Source organism: Haemaphysalis longicornis, unplaced genomic scaffold (assembly GCF_048455015.1).
Source record: "Haemaphysalis longicornis isolate Haplotype H1 unplaced genomic scaffold, Haemaphysalis longicornis Haplotype H1 scaffold_2, whole genome shotgun sequence".
Taxonomy (NCBI): domain Eukaryota; kingdom Metazoa; phylum Arthropoda; class Arachnida; order Ixodida; family Ixodidae; genus Haemaphysalis; species Haemaphysalis longicornis.
Genome location: NW_027526295.1, coordinates 24,046,298 through 24,062,013, shown reverse-complemented (window position 1 = coordinate 24,062,013; position 15,716 = coordinate 24,046,298). Strand labels below are relative to the sequence as shown.

At 48.3% G+C, this 15,716-nt stretch overlaps 1 pseudogene; it reads left to right on the top strand.

Moving 5' to 3' along the window:
* Positions 1 to 11,721: 11,721 nt before the first annotated feature.
* LOC144168800 (uncharacterized) lies at positions 11,722 to 14,272 on the top strand (annotated as a pseudogene).
* Positions 14,273 to 15,716: the final 1,444 nt, after the last annotated feature.

The following is a 15,716-nucleotide window of genomic DNA, read 5'->3' as shown; positions in this document are numbered from 1 at the left end:
ATCACTGCAACAGCAGCAACGATAAGCTCACATCTGCCTCGCAGCTCAAGCGAGCTCAGCTTGAGGTGAAGCAGCGGCAGCGGCACTTCGATGAAGTAATGAAAGAAAACCACGAGCTGCACGACATCATTCGCTCCATGCAGAGGTCGTTCCAAGGAAAGCGGGACGCAAGTATATGGACATAGTGCCTAATCTTACTTGGCATAAGTTTTGTCGGTCCTTCACTATACTTGTGACCATAAATCTAGTGAGAACCAGTCTTGTTTATGGGGAATTGTAACTATTTAAGATTAAGAAACGTAACTATTGAGGCCTACATCATCCCCCCCTCCTCTTCCCAATGCAGGCTTGAGCCATCCCTTTCAATATATGTTCCTTTGGTTTGGTTTAAGAAAAATAAAAAAAAATTACAGAACTGAAGGGAAGGGAATGCATGTTTATTAAAAATTTTAAAGCATTACACACCTATTTTCCAGCTGCTTTGCAGAGTGTATGAACCCATTTATCCCTGGCTTGTTATATATACAAACGCAATTATATTGTACCTCAAACTGCAATTATATTGTACCTCAAACTGTGGTACAAACTGCAAAATATATGCATACTTGCTTGACAAACAGGAATTGCATTGAGAATAAATAAGTTTTTCTTAATAGCTTTTAATTTTATGTTTGCACGGATGTTCAAGGACCTTTTTCGTTTGTTTAGTTGTTAAGGCGCTGGAAGCCCAAACGAAGAAGCTTCCGCCTGGTCATCATCATCCTGGTGAGGCCTTTTGATTTGGCCCCTGTGTGTTCCTCTAACCATTTTTCTCATATTACTTGTAGGTCCCCTTCCTGAGAATCACTGGGAGGAGGAGGAGCCTTCTGTTGGAGCAGCAGCAGCACTTTGTGCCAGCAGCGGTACGTTTGCTTCAACAGTTGTAGTGAGACTGGCACAAGTGTGTGATATTCAAATACAAACTTAAGGCTTGCCCTGGTGCAGTACTTTCACGTTATAAATTGCAGTTTGCTTGGTGACACAGCTACAATTTAGGTTACGAGATTTAGTTCAGATGAGCATAAATAGGGTCCATTAAACTGCGGCTGTGTACCATTAAGTTGATTTAATATGAATTGACTTAATTTTTCTTTGCTTCACTTCACAAAATTTAACGCTCCCATGAGAGCTAGAGATGTGTGTTTTGCTGTAATGAACCAAGTTTTAGTGGTTCCACTATGGTAAATAAGAAACTTGACTGTAGACAACACTGCTTACTTTAATGTGAATTGCAATTGTCGTTGAGATATTTTTGATTAATACCTGGGTATTCCAAAGTAAGCTTGAAGTCGCAAGTTCATTGCTGCTTGTTGTGCTCTCGTCCAATGTTTTATTTAAGCACTCAGTTAGAGTGCTAGCAGTTGTGTTGCAGAGCCCAGTGCAGAAGAGGTGCACCTGCCTGTACCTACAGCACCCGAAGCCGGCCCCACTCTCCCCAGTCCACAAGAGGTGCACAGCGCGCCTGTACATGCCGCACCCATAGCCATTCCCAGTGCCCTGGCCAGAAGCGTTGCTACTACAGCAGCGCCTGTGGACGAGCCACGGGCTACAGGTGAATTTTGGCTAATGGAGCATGCCTACACTCTAAACTTCTGAAAATTTTAATAAGCATTCTTACGACCAAACCATTTTTTCAGTGGATCCTCAGGTGGCTGGCTAGGCATGCCCCTTTCAGTGATATCGGAGGTGACAGAAAACTTGCAATAGTTTCATTATTTTGGAATCACAATTTATCTATTCAATGGTAATCATGTTTTGCTTTCAACTGCTTCTCCTACAGTACCATGAGAAGGCGGGCCCTACTATAGGCATTCGGCAGGCGAAAATAAAGGTTTTCGCCAACAAAAAGCCAACCCTGGTGGACAAAGACATTTGGGGTAGGGAGGGCCTCGCAGAACGGACATATGGTGGCAAGTTGGCCTCGAAAGGCCTCAAGAAAGACGGGGCTGTGGCTCGCAAGCAGCTGAGCCCAGTAAAGGTGGCTGTGATCATTGGTAACCAGCACCTTTTTGTATGGGCTTGTGCGTGTTTACATGCAAATGGGTGCCTGATGAAAATTTTACTTTTTTTAAAGAAACAGTGACACACTGGAGCGCACAGACTGGCTTGCCCGTAAAGGATACGGTGCACAACAGCGCCACGGTCCTTTAAAAAAAATACAAAACCTGCGAAAAAGCTGCAAATAGAAGCTGTAACCTCCACAGAAATGCATCACTTCACACAACTTGTACGCGAACTGCATGACGCAACTTTGAATAAACTGTGCAACCTGTAAACATGGGAGCAAGAATGTTCTTTGTGTACCTGCTGTGAAGTGGGACCACTTTAAAGTGGGATATCGAACAGGTACTACTTGCCAAGTGGTCCCACTTGCCAGAAGTGGGATATCGAACAGGGACCACGTGCCTAGTGGTCCCACTTGTCAAGTGGTTACTGTTCGATATCCCACTTTAAAGTGGTCCCACTTCAAATTTTTGCCTGGGTTTTTCTCCCGCGCCGACTGCATGAGCGGCGTGCAAAGGGTGGCGAGGAAATAAGGAAGGTCCGTTCCACACGCAGCAGGGCTCGAGAGCCTCGCTTGCTGGAGGAGGAGGGCGATACACTCGGGAAGCGGGTATATGGCCTTATATCCGCTTCATCTTAGCAGCTAGCTCCTCCAGGTCGCGAAACTGAGCTCCTCGCAGGTACGCTACAAAAGTGGGGTGCGCCTTCCTGACAACCCTCTCTGCGCGTTCATCATTCGGGGCCGTCTGTTCGGGGATCTGATTTAGCTCCTCCATACTCCGCACAAACTCTAGGGGAGATTTCTCGGGAGCCTGTGTGCGCAGCTCCAGTTCACGCTGCATCTTCCGATGGTAGTCCACCAGAACGAATACGCGATGGATTGCCGCCTTGAGTTCTGTGAACGTGGCGGCTTGTTGAACGGCAAGCCGGTACCACTGCACTGCACGCTTCGTAAGCGCGACTGGCACGACACGAGCGAGCATATTGCTGTCGCTGAGCCCCAAGCTGTCTGGTAGTGCGCGAGTTGGTGGTATCATCGTACTGATGGTATCATCGTAACCACAGTAAATTGGAACTTCCGGTCTCACCAGAGGCCTTGAAAGCTTTGGTGCCACCCGGGAAACCTGCAAAACACTTCATGGGGACTCGATCAAGCGAGCTGCTTGCTGCAACAACGAAGTTGCATCTGGAATAGCATCTCCATTGGGAACAACTGCGTGCGCGACGGAAGGGTCCGCGGTGGGCGAGAAAATTCTCGCTAGCCGTTCAGCAGCTCTGTGGCCAGAGTGAAAATTCAATCGCTCAGCCCGCTGGTGTGGGCGAGGGGCGCTTCCTGAGCCTCGGCTGCCCTGCACAGGCAATGACAGCGGGGTCTACTGCCGTGTTGTTCCCAAAAGCGGGTGGTCTATGCAACACGAAAGCTTCTCTGGGGCAACCCAGGCTTTGAGCGGCGACGCAGCAGATGTGAAACGGCGCGGAGCTACCGCTTGCCCCTAGAGCGGCAACGGGAGTGATTTGCCGAAGCCCAAGTATTCCTGTGGCTGGCTCGATACATGGCTGGCCCAAAGTAATAGCTGGGAGCGACATGGCACTTGCACCTCTCGGACCGTCAGCGACAGTACCAGCCGGGGCTTGGAATGCAGCTCGCCCGGCATGAGAGGCACCCAATACTCCTAGGCGCTCGCTTTGCTTGCACGCATCAGAAACCTCGCCAGCACACGCGCGCTACCATCCGGTAGTACGGGAGCACACCCGGTTGCAGCAGATACGCCTATGCGCTCGCCAGCGCGCGTGCTTCCATTGCTATGGGAGCACGCCGGGATTGCCATGCATATACACCACTCGCATCTGGGGCTACAGGAGCACACCCGTTTGCACCCAATACACCTATGCAGTCGCCAGCGTGTGCGCTGCCATCCGTGGTTACAAGAGCACGATCGGTTTGCCATGCACCCACACCACTAGCATCCAGGGCTACAAGAACACACCCGGTTGCACCCACTACACCTATGCGCTCGCCAGCACGCGCGCTACCATCCGGAGCTACGGGAGCACGCCTGGAATGCCATGCGTATACCCCATCATCCGGGGCTACGAGAGCACGCCCAGATTGCCATGCGTCTAAACCACTATCACATAACCCGTAACGACTATCATCAAGTGAACACGCTCGCCGGAATCCTGGCTGAACCAGGCCCGGTGTACCACTGTGCACACTCCCAGCATAAGCTGAGTGCGGCCTCTCACCTCGCTCCCCAGTGCTGGGACCCAGAGAGCTCTTCCAGTGAGGAGTGGCATTGAACCAACACGTGTGGCCTCAGGCGACAGAATAACGGCAAACTCGGGCATTCCCGAAACTTTCACTTTGCCTTGGTCGACATCTATGCTTGAAGTGTGGAAGGATGCGGTGTTCGCTAGCGAAGCCCGCATAAGCATCTCCTCAAAGCTAGCGTTCATGGAATGAGTGGCCTATTGCATGAGCAAAGCTCTGCAAAGCTCGCTAAAGGGAGGCAGCGATTGTAAGAACCAAAGCTGCCCCACGTTGAAGTGGCATATATGTGGCCCTCACCTGTGCAATGCAGCACAGCCCCGCATGGGGCACCTTGAATAATCTTGGCGACGGTATTGGCGACACCGTGGACCCCGAGCCCCCATACTCACACTGTAACCGACCGTGGTTATGAGTTTTAAGGCGAAGGGTAGAAGCCTCAAACGGTGGCCGTCGGAGCCAAGGTCAAGCTCCGGTGGGTGGGCTCCCTGTCTGTTTACCAGGCAGGGAGCTGTGAGACCTCTCTCGGTATCAGGATAACCCGAGCAAAGAAAGTACCCCCATCTTCTGCTTCTATACTATGCTGTATGGTATTTTCTAAACCCCCCCCCCCCCCCAAACGTAATCGGTCCCTGAAAGGGGGTCACACTGAAGTATCTTTTCCCCCCTTGCCATCCTTAGCCTTTCCTGAACCAGATAACTACTCTCGATTTCTCGTCATGGAATCCCTTACTCCAGCCCACCCTCTTGCATCGCAGTCAGTCTTCTTGATCGCAAAATATCCTAAAGCCATGATAGGAAAATCGTATAAGGCCAAAAAACAAAGGACTCGTGAAGTCCTCATCGAGGTAAACGACAAGCAACAGTCCACAAAGCATCTAGCTCAAACTAGACTGGCTGATCTCGACATCAGGGTCACACCCCATCGGAGCCTCAACAGCTCGCAGGGTGTGATATCGGAGCCAGATCTGCTGAACGAAACAGATTCGGATCTCCTTGCGGGCTTGAAGGATCAGGGCGTCATTGCCGTGAGACGCATCACCATCTGCAGAGACGACAAGGAGATTCCCACCAAGCACATCATCTTGACTTTTGAACGCGCAGTTCTTCCACAACATACTGATGCAGGCTTTATCCGGTGCTCCATCCGTCCCTACATCCCGAACCCACGGTGCTGTTTTAAGTACCAGTGATTCGGGCACGGTACAAACTCTTGCTGTGGCCGAACAACCTGTGCAAATGCGTGGCACAAGATCATCCAAGCGACAACTGTCCATCCGACACCCTCACTGTGTGAACTGCCGTGGGCCGCATGCGGCGTACTCCTGCAAATGTTAAAAATTTCAACTCGAGAAAAAGATCATAAACATCAAAGTTCCAAAAGGGGTAAAATTGTGGAATTGGCACCACTAGCCACACTAACTCGCTAGCATGGTAACATAGGCACCTGGATATACACTTATTATGCCAGCGATAAGACAATAAAAGCAGTGGGCCCCCAGACGTTACAGCTCCATCACAGCCTCACTGATGTCAGTTTTCACTACTCCCATTCGATTCCCAGTGTCAAATTTATTATTCACACGCCTTCACTTTATTTATATGATCCAGTTACATTGCATGAAGTGGATGCATTAATTGCATATCTTTTGCAGGTCATGTGCGCTTCATTAGCAGAGCAGCTTCAAGCTGTCATCAAGCAGCAGCACCAGAAGAGCAACGAGAACTGCAGGCAAAGGGTGGCAACATTCCAGCAGTGGAAGGCAGAGTGGGTGCTCCTTGTTGCGATCTACTCACCAGAGGCAGCAACAGTAACAATTTTGCTGAAGCATCAATCCGCATACTGAAGGATGGTGGTGCTGCACAGGTGCTGCTGTGGCCCTTGTGCACCTTGCGGTAGACATATAGGAAAGCGACTTCAAGCTCAGCCTACTGGTTCATGCCTACAACCGTGTGCCCTTTCATAATCTGCTGTACCACAAGCTCCTGGAAGGGACCCCACCAGGCACAGCAAAGATCATCCAGCCTTTTGGTGGGAGAACGCTTGAGGTGCCCAATAGTGAACTAGAGAGGGCAGAGTCTACCGAGTGTGCATGGACTTGGAAACGCACACTTGATCAACTGGCCAGCAAGGTGCTCTCTGCAAACACCAGGCACTAGTGCATCACCAGTAGGGAAGGAACTTCCCCAATGCTCTCATGGTCATTGTTACGGACAGGTACTGGTTGGTTGTTGGCCCTAGGGGGCAACTTTTTCATGACCAGTGAGATGAAGGTTACACGGTACTACACTATTTCCCTATTTCGCTTGGCGGTGTCAGGAATTGGTTTTTAAATTCGTATTTAAAAGCAAGAGGCTGTGTTGAATGAGAAAAGTTCACAAAGCATAAAACAAGAGAACAATACAATGAGGGATAAATGCCTAAATGAGAAATAAAAAAAGAAAGAAAAATAAGGGTTAGCGGAGGAAAATAAAAAAAGTGCAATTGATGGCTAATGAGAATTGAATTGAACAATTCAGCCAGGTTGGCCACTGAACTCTCATTGGCCAAGTCCATTGCATACATAAAAATGTCAGATGGGGATTCCTGACAGTGCCACTTGTCTAAACACAAAGGCAAAGAAGCTATGCATGCAAAACCCTCCAAGCCTGTGCACATTGTGAATCTGCACTATGCAGTCTCAACAATCATAAGACTAGCAGAACAACAGCCCTTCTAACAAATGAAAAGGCCTTTGACGCCCCACAGCAGGCACCCCGTGAAATGACGTTGTTTGGCAAGTAGTGCCACCAAACAGCCCCGTTGGCTTCTGCTCATAGACGATGGCTTTGGATCGAACCACCCAAGTGAAACCTTCAAGTTGCGAGGATGCTGAAAACGGACAAGCGAGCAGTCGTGTTTTTCCGCCGCTCCCCTTATTTTGTTTTCTCTGTCTTACAATGTAATATTTCTCCCCCCCTCAGTCTATTTTAGTACAGGCCGCGCCCCGTGGCAAGCCCTTCTCAGGGCTCATTAGGGAGGGCCCACTCTTCCCCTTACCTCGTTAATAATCTCTCATCTTCTTCGCACTCATCATGCCCCCCCCCCCCCCCCCCCACCTCCTAACGCCCCATGGCAACCTCTATCCCCCCACCAACTCCCCGTTCCCAACCTGTCCGCACTCCCATCCGCACTATCTCACCTTGCTACCTATTAGCTATAGAATCCGGAATGAGAGCGCTCAGCTCTATGCAAAGGGCAGCGGCGCAGGCTAGCGATGGTGACGGCGAGACGACCCAGGATTCCGTCTCGCCGCCTTCCTCGTCGTCTAGCACAACTAGCAGCAGCAGTGACACCAACAGCAGCTCTGGTGAGTGTTCGCCCCCCGTTTCCCCCCCACAGCGCCCCTCGCGAACGACCCTAGACCAAGTTCGCATCAGAACCCGAGGGCACAGCGCTGACAGCCCCCTACAGCGAATCGCATTCTGCCGACGCGCCTGGATCAAACATCGCGCAACAGCGACATGCACGCTCCCCAAACGGCCCACTGCGACGCAAGAACTGCCCCCCACCCCCCCGCTCTCTCGCCTGCGAAAAAGCGTGCGTCAGGGACGCGTCCCCGCATCCCCAAAAAAGCGCCGTCCAGCAGCAAGACGCAAGCGTAACCAACCTCCCCCTGAGACGCCTCGAAGGCCCTGGCCATTTTTTCACCAGCCTCCCGGTGGAAAACAGTCACTCGCGGCCATTTCCGAAGGCTCCCCGCCCCCCACAAGCGGCGACGAAGCATGCCTGGCGACGGCTGTAAGGAATGCGGAGGGCCCCCAGCCCTCCGTTGTACGCAAGTACTTTGCAGACAAATGCTCACTGACCACCGATGAAAAAGAAGTCATGCTCTCACGGCAAATATATCTGAAGCTCTCACAGAACACGTACAGAAGAGGAAAAAGACGAAAATCCCTGCAGTGAAAAAAAATGCAAGAACATTTTTTGTGCTTTGAGAAGCGCAAATAAAAGCCTGGCCACTGCTCTGCAGCAGGTGACTCAAGTGAAGGAGCAAAACAATGCACTGAGCGAATAAAATATATTCTCACTGCTACAGAAGCAGCAGCTGCATGTGAGAACTTGCCTTCTGGCTGCAAGACGGAAGTTTCTTAAAGGCATGACTTATGACGAAGTGTGGAAAGTACCTGCAACAACTCAAGGGTGGCCTTGGTATGATCATCCTTCAAACTCTCCAAGATCAAGATCAAACTTCTCAGATCAAACTCTCAGAACATCTCAATGTGAAGACAGCCAGTAAGTTTCAGTACTACTGAAACTTACCAGCTACTACTACTGCCATTCTTGTTGCTTTACATTATTTTTACAATCTTCAGAGAGAAAACCAAGATTGCCTTTGATTTGCTGCATTATGACAGCCCACATTCTGCATGATGTGCAATGAGCTTTTGTAGCAATTTAGGTATGGTTGAAGGCTTTATGCATCTTGGAGATAACACAGCCGGTGACGACAATGCTGTGCTTGCAGATCACAGGATGGTTATGCTGTTCCAACCCAACACTGGTTGATATCAGCAACTTTTTGGGAGCTGGACACAAATTCTTAACGTTTTTGCCTCACAAGGCAATATAAAAGCAGCCACACTGGCAAAAATCACAGCCGAAGGCACCGTCGTGGCTGAACAAGCAGGAGAAGCATTTGATGGATCTTTGACATGCATGATGAGCAAATCATGAATTTCATGCATTTATTTAAAGTAAATTGTAGTTACTTAAAATTATCACATAGCCATCTCACAAGTTCTCTTCATTTATTGTATATTTGAAACTTCTAGCAATGTGCATAAATTAAAGGTGGCAACAGATTGATAAAGGTGACAGGTATTTTCTGTTTTCCTACTAATATATTCAAAAGTTAAAGCAGGATATCCCGTCACATGGGTAACTATAAGGAATGTGCTACTCCATTACATTCAAAAGTTATGTAGGTGAGGCCTACATAGTGCCTATCCATTGCGGGCTTTTAAAAACTTTGTTCTCGCATCATTGCATACCTAAGTAATCCACAAAATATCTTTTTAATAAAGTGTGCTATTCACCTCAGAAGCAGCACAAAGAGCCCTGTGGACCCTAAAAGACAACTTTTCTTTGTGTCAGACTTACCGACTTTTCACACCTTTTGAAATGAATTTGGAAATGAATTTTGAAAGTGGAATCAATTTGTGTCTAAAAGGTTACTTGACCCTGTCTGGCCACGTTCACAGTGGTATTATCGAGATAGCCTGGAAGCCGGACCGTGACAAGGTTACCATGAAAGCTATGCCCAATATAACGAGTGCACACCTGAAGCTGAACTCCTTTGTAAAGTTAAAGTACACCTAGCGTTCCAACTTTTTGGTGATCACGTCATCACAGAAAATGCATATATATTCAAAGTACACAAATGCGCAACCAAGAGAGCAATTAACGAAGCGAATGAACCTTCTTACCCGACTGATGACCTCAAGGATGTGCCAAAAGACTCTGAAGCCTGTTAACGCACATGCAAGGTTCCTAAAAAATTTTTAGATTACCTAGATGCATGGGAGTGGCATGCGAAACCAGCTGGGGGCGGATTTCTCACTGCCGACGCGGTCTGTGGAATAAGGGTTACGATCATTAGACTTGCCAACTTAGCTCCACTGTAGGGTATAACTACCTCTTCATGTCGCACCTAAAAAACATCTCACACAGCAAATTTAATGTCATTCGAAGCAAATGACATTAGCTGTTAATAGCATTTGGTTTGGCTGAGCTGGTCTACACGGCAAAATAAATGTCATTTGGTAACAATTAAATAACTCCCAAAATTGCTAAATTATACTGCAAGTGCACCTAGGATGTTTTCATACTTGTTTTTTGAAAACAAGAAATCCGTATCTGGGTAGCAGCGAAGGTGGCAAATTTTCCCAGTGGTGTTGCTGAAGTGCCTAATAAAGGCAACTTAACTTGCGTTTTACCAGCGCTTATGTGCCTGTGAGCCAAGAGGCGAACGAAGTCGAAAAAAGACTCTAAGCAACGCCACCTGTATAAACATTGCCTGGGAAGGATAGGGACGCTTAGTTCAGGCACTTATCCGCTATGTGGCGCGCGCCAGCGGACATCTCGCCCTACATCAGTGCTCGCAAGTCGCCAGTGAGTCGCGACCACTGCACCCATTTCTACAACGTGTGTCTGTCAGCTTGTTTGTTGTGTTTCAAGAGCCATTTCGCTCATATCTTAGCCGCAACGGGGCGCTAGTTCTCATGCGCACTGAGGATCTCATTCAACGTGTCACTCACTTCATACTTGCTGCATTTTTCCAAAGATAACTGACAGAGGCAGAACTGAAATAGTGTAAGAACATATAATTGCTGGGTAGACAAATAGCGAACAGAAAAACGATATTTTTGGATTGTGCAGCCACTATTTTACTGATATTTTTCTCCCTGGAGGATTTAGGGAAGAAAAAATTGCGTGGACATTTTTTGTTCAGGTGCTCACTTCTACCACTACTTTTGAAAAATATCACATGCTTGTAAATTTCAAAAGATTATAGAAAACAAAAGGACAAGCAGCTGAGGATCCCGCCATGCTGTCCGGGCGCTTCTACAGTAGGGGAGAGTCAGGAGGTTTGGGACGGTTGGAGGAATGGGACAGCTCGTTTATCTCTCCAGGAGTTAGTTCAATCACGTTCATCGGCTGCTCACGAGATGGCGCTAGCATACCGATAGCCTGGCTGTAATGGTGGCCGCCTTCAGCGGATGGAGCTTTCTCTGACTACAACTCTCGTTTTTCACGTGTCAAAAGTAAGTATCCGCTTACTCAATTACACCTCTCTCAGTTTTAAACCGCCCTGCCTATGATGATACCAATTTTTCTTTGAAAACACGCGTTAGGGTCATACTTCATGCAATAAAAAGTTCAGCCCTAACAAGAGAATTTTCGCCATTGAATGTATTTTTTCGTTGGGCGAACCACCTGGGGAGGAATGGGACATTTGAGTCGCGGGTGGAATGGGACAGTGTCCCATTCCTCCCCACCATACGGCTGGTGCTGTGTCTAGCGAATAAGCTTCAATGCTCTGCCGCTTTAGTTCCAAAAGCAGTTATTTTTTTATTTGTTATTTAAAGTGTACAAATGCTTGGTGCCCTGATGTTAAATAACAGACAGGCTGTTTCTGCGACAGTTGACGTTAAGACGCGCTAAACCAACTGGGCATCATAAAATGCAATGTTTCTCCACTAAAAAGGTGTGATTACTGTACACATTTGCGAGAAGCCCGGAATAAGCACGTGAATAGTAGGCAGCAATAGGAGTGCTGTTACGTGCATGCAAGGAAGTTAAGCGCGCTTGGTGTGCGTGAATATTCACATTTGCCAATTTTTGATCCATTTCCATTTTCAGGAAGATGCCGCGGGTTTACAAGAGGAAGCATCCCGACAGAGCTCATACATCGAACAATTTGATCCTGGATGCGGTGAGATTGATGTGCCATGAAAAGAAAAGTATAAGAGACGTAGCAGAAGCTTTCGAAATATCAAAATCATCGCTTGGCCGAGCAGTGAAGAAGTACAGAGAACGCGGTGACACAGGTGGCATCATGTTCAAGTCCAATTTGGTCTGCGGAATGGTTCTCTACAACAGAAGATGAAGTACTCGTGAAAGAATATTTGCTGAAAGCAAGCAAAATGCATTATGGGCTTACGAGAATGCAAGTTCGTTCACTGGCGTACGAGTTTGCAACAGCCTTAAACCGGAAGTGCCCGGCGTCACGGGAACAGAACAAGGTAGCTGGAAGAGACTGGTTTATGGGCTTTATGGACCGCCATCCCGAGCTATCGCTTCGATCGCCAGAAGCGACCAGTCTGGGTCGGGCAACAAGCTTCAATAAGAACAACGTCGATGCTTTCGTTTCAAACCTGAAAAGTGTCTACGACCGATACAGGCTAACTCCGGACCGCATCTACAATTGTGATGAAACAGGCTTCACAACTGCACACAACCCACCAAAGGTAGTAGCAGCACGTGGAGAAAAGCAAATCGGTCAGGTTACATCCGCAGTAAGCGGCGAACTGGTGACTGTTTTGTGCACTGTTAATGCTATCGGAAACGCCCTGCCACCAGTGTTCATTTTTCCACGCGTGAGGTTTAAAGATTTTTTTCTGAAAGGCGCCCCGGCAGGAAGCCTCGGTTTGGCAAGCAAGTCGGGATGGATGTCCAGCGAACTGTTTTTGTTGGCATTAGAGCACACTGTGAGACATGCTCGAAGGAGGAACCAATTCTCTTAATTCTCGACAATCATAAAAGCCACATGAGCATCAACACCATCAACAAGGCCTAAGAGAGCGGAGTCATCCTGCTGACCTTTCCCCCACACTGTAGCCACCGCCTGCAGCCACTTGATGTGTCCGTGTACAGCCCATTTAAATCTCGGTACAACGCTGCTTGCAATGACTGGCTCATAAATAACCCCGGGAAGACCATCTCCATCCACAATGTTGCACAACTAGTTGGATCCGCCTACGTATTAACGGTGACACAAAAGAACATAATCTCGAGCTTTCAGAAAACTGGAATTTGGCCTTTCAATAGCGAGCCCTTCACTTCGGATGACTAAATGATGTCATCAGTCACTGACAGACCCGTAACATCCGTAAGCGGAGAGGTGTCACGACAGACGGCCACCATCACCGAGAAAACGGACAGCGCAAGCTGACCGGAAAGTGATTTGAACTTTGAGACAAACGGCCCTGGAGCTCGCAACGTCTCGACAGATGTCTTCCCACCTACTGTCGCCAACGCAGCCTCGACGTCAACTGCATCTCCCAGCCGGATTGTTCCAAGCGACCTAAGGCCCTACCCTAAGGCTGCACCGCGCAAGACAGGGCAAAAAGGAAGGAAGAAAAGTAGGACAAAAGTCCTTACGGATACACCCGAGAAGCATGCGATTGAACAAGAAGCTGCAGAGAGGCTGGCACAACAGAGTCTGAAAAAAAGAGCGCTTATCACAGCTAAGACTGTCGCCACTACCCGCCCAAAAAAGAAACGGCGAATTCAGAAGGAGTTCAGTTCTTCAAGTGAAGACGACACTGTTGCCGTTGCATTTGATGATTCAGACAGCGACATGCCGGGTTCCGATAATGAGAGGCGGGACATTTCTGAGGCCGATTGCCCAAACAAAACTTTTCAAGTGACAAAAGGCGATTTTGTCCTTGTCAGATTTGGTAAGAAAAAATCTGACGTTTATTACACGGGTAGAGTCGAAAGTAGTGACAATATTGACATCAGTGTCCAGTTCCTTCGAAAGAAAGAAGAGAGCTCAAAGTTTTACTTTCCTCCGCAGAAAGATATAGGGACTGTGCCAATGACGGATATTGTGATGAAGCTGCCAGCGCCAAAAACTATTGGGGAACGAAGCACCTGCAAGCTTGCTTCAAGTTTGATGTGGAACTATCGGCTTTTAATGTCCGCTGAAGACGTTGGGACCGATACTTTACTGGCGTCCCATTCCTCCCAAAGGATGTCCCACTCCACAAGAAGATACGGGTGGAATGGGACAGATTTTAGCTGTTAGAAACTATTTTGTTGCAGTTGCGCTAGAAGTGGCAGTAGCCCGTGTTTCTCAGAATTTGTGCAGCTTGTTTCGACTTGTACTATAATCCATCAACCATCTTTTTGCGTTCAAAATAAACAAAACTAAAAATGCATTTGTGAAAAGTGTCCCATTCCTCCCGACTCTTCCCTACAGTTATCAATTTGAAAAGTGCGTACCGAATCTACCGATGCGGAGTGGTAACAGCGGGGACAAAACTAGGCCAAAATGCGGAGGGGACAGAGGGGGGATGTCCCACTTAGAAAATTTGGGGGCCCATGATCTAAGTAGATAAGTGCGCAAAGCCGGCATCAGCCTGCGGCAGCACAAGTGATTTTGCTGCGTGGCAAAGGCGGTTTTATCAGCGACAGACCAGGACAGACAGGCACGGTGAAAAACAAGAAGGCATAAGAGAGCAGCCTGGGGAACCTTAAACAAACTTTCAACTATTTTGCATAGTTTCCGAGAAGCGGCGCTGGCCAGCGGACATGAAAGCACGCACGAAGCCTACGAAGCGAGGAAGGGTGGGAGAGAGCAACAGGAGAGGGGCTGTTTGGCCATTTTTTGCTTACGTGTTAGGCAATGATTATAGAGGCAGCATTGCTCTAAGCTTTCATCTTTGAAAAAACAAGGCGAAAAATTGCACCTCCAAACATGCAGTTGCTGTTGTGGCTGTTTCAGTTGGGGGCTCCCCAGTGCAACGACCAGTGGTTAGAAGATACTTTCCTGCATCTGGTGGAGGCCCACTTTAAACAAACCTTATGTGTGTGCCCTGCCACATTCCGCTACGTGGAAGAGTCGTTTCACTGTGAACTTGAGCAGCAGGGCACGAACATGCAGGCTACCATTAAGGTGCAGAAGTGCATTTCTGTTGGGTTGTACCACCTGATGTTCGACTGGGAACATTGCCTTCAGAGAATTCTGCAAATCAGTCATAGCGCGGCTGGAAGGTAGGGGACCGCACATGACCGGTACGGACGACGTGGCCAAAATCATGTGGCAGTTCTATGCTGTGACTGGCTTTGCCTAAGGTGTCGGAGGCTTATACGGTACCACTTTGTTTTACTACCACCAAAGGAGAATAGTGGATTACTATTACTATAACGGGTGGTAAGCCCCATTGAGTGTTCCCCGATATTATTAATAAAAATTCCTACTCCAGATACCGAACCGATGAAAAAGTCAGTATAGGTAATTTCACAAACTGCATGTAGCATGCTGTTCCACAAGGTGAGTGCCCTGCTGCACACATATTTTGAAGGAACTACACTTGGTAATTCGTGAACACTGCAGAAGCTGACAAAAAAATGTATGTGGCATGACTGAAGAAGCACTACAAGGTTTGGCGTGGGCCTTTTTCCTGCATATTGTAGCATTTTCTTATCAAATAACCAATCAGTTAGACTGGCCATTGAACCTATTGTACATGTTTTCTTTATGTCCTAATTTTGCTGAGCTGCATGTGTAATAGCAATCCACCCTAGCCCCGTTTACACTGACCCAACGAGGGTGCATCGAGTCGAAATAAACAGGTTTTTTGGACTCAACCTCCCCCTCCTCCCTCCCCTCCCCCCCCTGTATAAGTGGACAGGTTGGGTCAAAGAGCCGTCCTGATGAGTCCGGTCGACTAAGAGGTAGTGGCTAGGTTGACTGAACTCGCCTCGCTCAGAAAGGGCACTATAAGAAGTCACGCCGAGTTGACGGGCCATAAGGAATTATGGGATCGAATACCTCCGCCTATGTGATCTTTCCCGCCCGTCGCAGTCTCCGCTGTCCCCATCGCGCCAATGTTGCCCTGTCGGCCAGTATGT